At 37.4% G+C, this 9191-nt stretch overlaps 1 protein-coding gene across 4 annotated transcripts in view; it reads left to right on the top strand.

Moving 5' to 3' along the window:
- The first annotated feature begins 433 nt into the window (after nucleotides 1–433).
- The window catches only part of LOC115214107 (ETS-related transcription factor Elf-3-like), a 47751-nt gene continuing 38993 nt past the window's right edge, over nucleotides 434–9191 (top strand). For 3 of the 4 annotated variants that reach the window (XR_004999946.1, XR_004999947.1, XM_029783165.2), the window contains exon 1: nucleotides 438–1431. The gene's annotated coding sequence lies outside the window, so the exon portion shown is untranslated. Of the gene's footprint in view, nucleotides 1432–9191 lie in introns of all 4 variants that reach the window. The other variant, XR_004999948.1, reaches the window with a different exon arrangement.

The raw sequence follows: 9191 nt of genomic DNA, 5'->3' as shown, positions 1-9191 counted from the left end.
GTAAGAAATAAATGCATTGATTAGCCGAGGATAATTGTGGGTGCATGTGTGGTGGAGTACGTGTGAATGTGTATGTATGACAGACAGTTGAACAGACAAACAAAAATAAGCTATTGTATGTGTGTGTGTGTGTGTAAAGCACACACATTGAAGAGGAAGAATAGTTATCTCTAATAATGTTGGGTGAGTGAAAGAAACCCAATATAGGGTGTGTAGATGTGTGTGCGTGTATGTACGTTGAGGTGGGGTGCGGATGTGCGCGCGTTTGTGTGTGTGTGTGTGTGTGTGTGTGTGTGTGTGTGAGGTACAAAACAACATTAATTGCTGCTTTATTATTAGCTTTAATATAGGGCAGTGCGTGTGTTTTTTTCTTTTCTTTTCTTTTCTTTCAGCTCCATTTCAAATTTGCTCTTCAGTCAATGCAGTCCTCAGATCTTTCGATCTTCAGAGCAACAGCGTTGTTAATAAACAACAACAATAACAACAACACCAACAACATCAACAGTGGCGATGGTGTAATAGGTCTTCGGGTGTTAGAACTGTTACCAAAAAAAGGCAGTATGAAGACTTGTAAAGGAGTTGGTAGAGTACATCCAGTGAAGGCCTTTGCAGCATTATAGAGTACCATGCGGTGCACCTCTACGTGGCGGTTCAACTTGTTAGAAGTAACAGCAAATTACACTCTATTATATTAAAAGACACATCGGATAATGTAATCATCGGATAATGTGATCATCGGATAATGTAATCCGGGATAGACAATAGCTGAAAAATTAGATCGGATGGTCACGGTTGAATCGTCTTAGATATAGATATGTTCAATCCGTGTTGACCTTCATACGAACACCACCAACAATACGCTGCATTATACTGCAAAGCGTCGTTGCATTGCATAGATGTGCATGCATGAACTCTTGCACACACACACACACACACGCGCGCACGCACACATACACACACACACACACCACACACACACACACACATACACACACACAGAGGGGCGTACATACACAAATGCACCCTTTCAAATAGTTTACTATCTCCATTCTATAAAAGACTTTAACATACCTCTACAGCAGCAATAAATGTGTCAACAACAACAGCAGCTCAGCAGCAGCAGTAATGGCAACATCAGCAGCAACATGTATAAAGGTCAACAGCCGCAATATGAATGGCAGCTAATGAAGGCTTGAGTTGAAGCAGTAATAAGAAATAGCAACAAATGCAAATAAATACTAATATATGTCTATACATAACTTAAAGAAAAACTTGAAAAACATGGACATGCTTCACTGACTGAAAGAATTAACAGGAAGCTATCGATGAAAGCGCTTAGGTCGTAACGCATTCTCGGATAAGACATTTACCAGAAGAAAAAACAAAACAGGAGAAACGAAAGAAAAAGTCAGAAAGAAGACATCATAACAGGTTTGTGCAACAACCTTGGATCTTGAGATTCTGTTTTCTTTTTTCTTTTCAATTAGGTCACAATCTTAAAACGAAATTAATATTGTCATTCTTAAATTTGTGTTTGTTTGTTTGTTTGTTTGTTGAGGTGATTTAATGGTAACAGACATGAAGACTAGATTATACCCACATTACAATTTTGATTCTGTTGTGTCTGGGGAGAGTCATTTTCTTTTTGTGCCTTATAATGTAACACACTCACCGGTAAAATTTCCACTTATTTTTATTTTCTAAAATTTTCGTTGCGTCTTGCAATCTTTTCATATAAAGAATCTTGCAAACCAAGTCCAAAAACGAAATACAATTTTGATATATTCCATAATTTCAAATAATCTAACTTATTAGAGTTATCTCTTTGATTAGCTGTTCCAAAAAGTATACACTTTCATAGATACATAAACTGGACTGCGGCCAAGCTGGGGCATCGATTTGAGGAATTTTAGACAAATGGATCGAGCCCAGTACATTTTTTTAAACACTCTTACTTATTCGAAATTCTCACATTCTCTCAATTTCCTGTAACTCAGACTGCATCACGGTCCCAGCAGACGACCAAAAATGGCCGAGACCGCTTCTGAATCAATAGCAGCACTTGATAGAGTTGTTGTTGTTGTTGTTTGTTCCTTCTCGAGCCAGGCGTGATTCATAAGGGTCGGTTTCCTCGGTCTCATTGGAGTATAGGTTCCGCACCTGGACGAGGCACCAGTCCATCGCAGGTGAGCTGCGAGATGCAGGAGGAAAGAGTCAGAGAAAGTTGTGGCGAAAGGGTCAGCAGAAGTTCGCCATTAACTTCTCCCGGGGCCGCGTGGAGCTTAGGTGTTCCGCTCAATAACACACACATCGCCCTGTCTGAAATTTAAACCCGCGATCCCTCGACTGCGAGTCCGCTGCTCTAACCACTAGGCCTTATGTCTCCACTCTGATAGACTACGTTAAGCTATTTTTATGTCAAGTTTTGCTGTGGCGTGGTCCGTTAGAGAGCTGAAGTATTTTTTTTCCGGTTCAATGAATTACAATATATATATGCGGAAACTGAAAGAAGCTTGTCGTATGTGCATATGTGTCTGTCTGTGCGTGTGTCTGTGTGTGTGTGCCTGCGTGTGTGCGTGTGTGGTTGTGTGTTTGTCCCTCCACCACCGCTTGACAACCGATAGTGGTGTGTTTACGTTCCTGTATCTCCGCGGTTCGGCAAAAGAGACCGATAGAATAAGTACCAGGCTTACTAAGAATAGTCCTAGGTTCGATTTGTTCGACTAAAGGTGGTGCCCCAGCATTGCCGCAGTCAAATGACTTGAAACAAGTAAACGAATATATATATATATTATATATATATATATATATATATATATATATATATATATTCAAAATGTGACCTCGTGTGTACCGTTGACGATTTTGTTTTCCTCTGTCTTCCCTTCTCTGGATCTTTCCTTCTCCTATGTTTCCGACGAAGAGCTCCGCTCGAAACGTTAAACCCGCCTTCTTTCCTTCTTTCCTGAGCGTCCAATAATACTATATTTGTTCCACGTCCTCGCGTTGTTGTGTTTTTTTTTTTTGTGCTTTCTTGTTTGGATTAACTATATATATATATATATATATATATATATATATATATATATATATATTATATATATATATATATATATATTATGGTGTTGTGGTCATTCAAGTAGAGAGCGGTAGTATTTTTTCCTTTGTCTACTCAGCAAATTAGGTTTTTAGGTTCCCTGTATTACAATATATTCTTTTATTCTTTCATTCTTTTATTCTTTTACTTGTTTCAGTCATTTGACTGCGACCTTAAAGGGTTTTAGTCGAAGAAATCGACCAAAGGACTTAATTTTTGTAAGCCTAGCGCTTATTCTATCGGTATTTTTTGCCGAACCGCTAAGTTACAGGAATCTAAATACACCAGCATCGGTTGTCAAATGATAGTGGGGGGACAAACACAGGCACACAAGATATATATATATATATATGAATTTTAAAAAATGGAGTTAACGCAGGTGTAATCAAATATTTTTACCTGCGTTAACTCCATTTTTTTATTCACATTATTCAAAATATTCAACGTAAACACGAAGTTTCTAGCTTTATAAACAAGGAGTTACAACACCTTTACTTGTGAAATTTTTGCTGCCCTGGTAACTATTTTTTTTTCCGTGTTAATTGTTAACAAGGTAAAATACACTCATCTATTTATATATATATATATATGTATATACGACAGATTTCTTTCAGTTTCCGTCTACCAAATCCACTCACGAGGCTTTGGTCGGACTAAGGCTATAGTAGAAGACACTTGCCCAGATTGCCAGGCAGTGGGACTGAACCCGGGACCATGTAGCTGAGAAGAAAGCTTCTTAGCACACAGCCACGCCTATATAAAACCATTCATACTTGTACTTAGCATCATAAACGTTCCTCCGAGGAATTTCCTCTTCACCATACTACAAGCATTCAGTAAAACGTTTCGATAGATATACAATCATGGCCAAAAGTTTCGAGCCTATATATATATATCAGGTACGAAACTCTCGGACCTTATGTCATTTAAATGCTTCTGCTTAATAGTAATGTGTGTGTGTGTGTTAAAAAGTTTTTTTGCAAAGAATTCTTCATATAGTAGCAATATTCTATCTAATACTAAGGCAGGGAAACTGGCAGAAACGTTAGCACACCGGGTGAAATGCTTAGCAGTATTTCGTCTGCCGCTACATTCTGAGTTCAACTTCCGCCGAGGTCGACTTTACCTTTCATCCTTTCGGGGTCGATAAATTAAGTACCAGTTACGCACTGGGGTCGATGTAATCGACTTAATTCCTTTGTCTGTCCTTGTTTGTCCTCTCTGTGTTTAGCCCCTGGTGGGTAATAAAGAAATAGGTATTTCGTCTGCCGCTACATTCTGAGTTCAACTTCCGCCGAGGTCGACTTTACCTTTCATCCTTTCGAGGTCGATAAATTAAGTACCAGTTACGCACTGGGGTCGATGTAATCGACTTAATCCCTTTGTCTGTCCTTGTTTGTCCTCTCTGTGTTTTGCCCCTTGTGGGTAATAAAGAAATAGGTATTTCGTCTGCCGCTACATTCTGAGTTCAACTTCCGCCGAGGTCGACTTTACCTTTCATCCTTTCGAGGTCGATAAATTAAGTACCAGTTACGCACTGGGGTCGATGTAATCGACTTAATCCCTTTGTCTGTCCTTGTTTGTCCTCTCTGTGTTTAGCCCCTTGTGGGTAGTAAAGAAATAGGTATTTCGTCTGCCGCTACATTCTGAGTTCAACTTCCGCCGAGGTCGACTTTACCTTTCATCCTTTCGAGGTCGATAAATTAAGTACCAGTTACGCACTGGGGTCGATGTAATCGACTTAATCCCTTTGTCTGTCCTTGTTTGTCCCTTCTGTATTGTGCCTTTATTAGAAAAGTTTATTATTATTATTATTATTATTATTATTATTATTATTATTATTATTATTATTATTTTTATTATTTTCATTGCCTTTGCTTCTATTATCATTGCCTTTTAACGCTGGAGATGTACTACAGTGTCAGCTGTTCACTACCCGTAAACTAAGGTAACACCTCTTATTTTTCGAGCACCATGCGGAGTATTCGATCGGTTCCAAGCAGTGCTGTTTTCTGCAAGTTCTCCACCCTTATTGCAGCCCCTATTTGTTCCACGTACTTCTCGATATATTTGCTCACGGTTCCCAGGGCTCCGGCAATTATTGGTACTACTGCTACCTTTTTCAGCGACCACAACTGCTTAACTTCTCAAGCTAACCTGTCATATCTCTCAACTTTTCTTTCTTCCTTATCGCATACCTTGTTGTCAGCTGGGCATGCTGTGTCTATGATCCAGCATAGTTTGTTTTCTTTCACAATTAAGACTGTCTGGATTCCTAAAAAGAATTCAGTGCTATGGGATTTTATTACCATTATTATTATTATTATTATTATTATTATTATTATTATTATTATTATTATTGAGTGAGAGAGCAGTGCATGCCATCAAAGTGGCACTGGGGTAAAATATACGAAGCCCAATATACCCATCATGACTACCCGTCTGATAAAGGTACACCAGGCACATGCATCACAACCATATGTGCGCGACATGGTGATCTCATATTAAGATAAACAGCACATGACCTTGCAGGTGGGGCCCAGTTAGAATTTTCTTCAGTTTGAGTAGCCCATCCCGCTCAAACGGTCCCTGAATAAGGGTTGTTTAAGGATGTTGAAAGAACCACCCATGTTTCCAGAGGTGAACTATTCAAATCCCAAAGAATCCCTCTCAACACATGGCTATGATGCTCCCCCACTACTTCTGCTCGTGATCAGAGATGCACATATCGTCAGCCACTAAGGGACATGCTTAACTGGTTAAGGTCAAACAACTGACAAGCAAATCTGTGGTATTGAGCAGAATATTTGCTGTAGCCCATCTTTTATACCAAGACAAAACAATGTACATGATAACACTTCCAATCAGTTAAGATCAGAAGCCATGAGAGCCACTGCCTGGTATTGCATCAGGGCATTTTTATTATTATTATTATTATTATTATTATTATTATTATATTATTATTATTATTATATTATTATTATTATTATCATCATTATTATTATTATAATTATCATTATTATTAATATTATTATTATTATTATTATTATTATTATTATTATTATTATTATTATATTATTATTATTATCATTATATTATTATCATCATTATTATTATTATTATCATTATTATTATAATTATTATTATTATTATTAATATTATCATTATTTTTATCATTATTATTATTATTATTATTATATTATTATTATTATTATTATTAACATTATTATTATTATTATCATTATTATTATTATTATTATTATTATCATTATTATCATTATTATTATTATTAATATTATTATTATTATTATTATCATTATTATTTTTATTATATATAATAATGAAATTATTGTATACAGTGCTCAGGTGCACCACGACTTGTCAAAAGTGCGTATGAAGCATATGCAGTAATGTACAAATGTCTGGAAAGCGAACAGTGTATGAGTCAGATACATGCTTGCGTGTGTATGGAGGGGAGAAAATCAGGTGTAGTGTTGGCGAATCTCAGGAAGCATGGAAGTTTTGAAGGATGCAGTGCTCCGACAACTAGCAACTGACGGCGGCAGTTTGTTCCATGCTTCAGCAACACTTAGCGTGAAAAAATGTTTCCGAAAGTCATGGAAGGAGCTGTGCTGTTTTCTGATTTGTAAACATGTCCACGAGTGTTAGACAGGTGGAGTTTGAAAAGGTGCTCAGAGTTATTGTTTGTAAGATGGTTAATAATTTTATGAGTGTCTGCCAAGTCAGCTGCCAGACGTCAGAGTTTCAATGCCCAGGGAAGTAAGGCGTTCAGAATATGGCAAATGCCTGATGGAGGGTATTTTCTCGGTTGCACCTCGCTGAACGGTTTCCAGACGATTAATGTCCTGGGCAAGATTATTATTATTATTATTATTATTATTATTATTATTATTATTATTATTATTATTATTATCATTATCATTATTATTATCATTATTATTATTATTATTATTATTATTATTGAGTGAGAGAGCAGTTCATGCCATCAAAGTGACACTGGGGTAAAGTATACGAAGCCCAATATACCCATCATGACTACCCGTCTGATAAAGGTACACCAGGCACATGCATCACAACCATATGTGCGCGACATGGTGATCTCATATCAAGATAAACAGCACATGACCTTGCAGGTGGGGCCCAGTTAGAATTTTCTTCAGGTTGAGTAGCCCATCCCGCTCAAACGGTACCTGAATAAGGGTTGTTTAAGGATGTTGAAAGAACCACCCATGTTTCCAGAGGTGAACTATTCAAATCCCAAAGAATCCCTCTCAACACATGGCTATGATGCTCCCCCACTACTTCTGCTCGTGATCAGAGATGCACATATCGTCAGCCACTATGGGACATGCTCAACTGGTTAAGGTCAAACAACTGACAAGCAAATCTGTGGTATTGAGCAGAATATTTGCTGTAGCCCATCTTTTATACCAAGACAAAACAATGTACATGATAACACTTCCAATCAGTTTAGATCAGAAGCCATGAGAGCCTCTGCCTGGTACTGCATCAAGGCATTTATTATTATCGTTATTATTATTATCATATTATTATTATTGTTATTATTATTATTATTGTTATCATTATTATTATATCTATCTATCTATCTATCTACCTATCTATCTATCTATCTATTTATCTCTATCTATCTATCTATCTATCTATCTATCTATATATCTATCTATCTATCTATCTATCTATCTATCTATCTATCTATCTGCCTGTCTGTTTATCCAGAAAGAGTGAGAGAAAGTTGTAAATATATATATGTATATATATATATATATGTGTGTATATATATATATAGGCGCAATGGCCTAGTGGTTAGGGCAGCGGACTCGCGGTTTCGATTCCTAGACCGGGCGTTGTGAGTGTTTATTGAGCGAAAACACATAAAAGCTCCACGAGGCTCCGGCGGGGGGTGGTGATCCCTGCTGTACTCTTTCACCACTCTTTCTCCCACTCTTTCTTCTGTTGGCCTGCTCGCTTAGCCAGCGGGGTGGCGTCATTCCAAGGCTAAAACAATGCGAACGCATTGTGACCAGCGATGTGTAGCAACATCTGATGGTCTGGTCGGTCACGTGATCACGTGATATATATATATGTATATGTGTGCTAGTATGTCTGTGTTTGTCACCCCCCCCCCAACATCGCTTGACAACCGCTGCTGGTGTGTGTACGTCTCCGTAACTTAGCGGTTCGGCCAAAGAGACCGATAGAATAAGTACTAGGCTTACAAAGAATAAGTCCTGGGGTCGATTTGCTCGACTAAATGCGGTACTCCAGCATGGCCGCAGTCAAATGACTGAAACAAGTAAAAGAGTAAAAGAGCCAAGATAAACGTTTTTTTTTTTTTTTTGTTTTACTTTAGCCAAAACATCGACAGGAATACTCAATTTCACGGATTCCAACCGCGATACCAAGAGGATAAAGAGTTTTCAATCTCTTTATCCTCTTTTCAATGACAGCTGTTTTGACTTTTGTTCCTATTTGAGATGCCGAAGAGACTGTTGAAACCCTAAGTGACTTACTCCCACCAGAAACATATCCCTTGCAAGATTACTTTAAGGATACATACTTAGAACGACAATGTCGAAGGGTAAATTTGATCGAAATAAAAATCCTCCGTCAAATTTTCATGTTAATATAAGCGTCAAATAAAAAAGCGAGCTGGCAGAATCGTTAGCACGTCGGCCAAAATGCTTAACATTTCTCCCAGCTCTTTACGTTTTGAGTTTAAACGCCGCCGACTTTTGCCTCTCGTCCGTTTGGGGTCGATAAAATAAGTACCAATTGATTAATGGGGTCGATGAAACCGACTTACCCCTTTTCCGAAATTGCTGGCATTGTGCCAAAATTTAAAACACTAAATATGCCAAACATCAGCTTAATAATGACTAAGTTATTTCATTAAAATTATTTGAAACAAAAAGCAGTGTATTAAAAAAAAATGTTAAATTGATCAAAATTAAAACCGTCCTCAAAATTTCCTATTAATTTATATATCCCAATCATCAGCATAACAATAAGTAAATTACTATTTGTTAAAATTCATATCCAGTGCTTCAAACAG

This window comes from Octopus sinensis, linkage group LG7, assembly GCF_006345805.1.
Source record: "Octopus sinensis linkage group LG7, ASM634580v1, whole genome shotgun sequence".
NCBI classification, from domain to species: Eukaryota; Metazoa; Mollusca; class Cephalopoda; order Octopoda; family Octopodidae; genus Octopus; species Octopus sinensis.
Note: the sequence above shows the minus strand (reverse complement) of the source record. Positions and strands in the feature narration are given on the sequence as shown.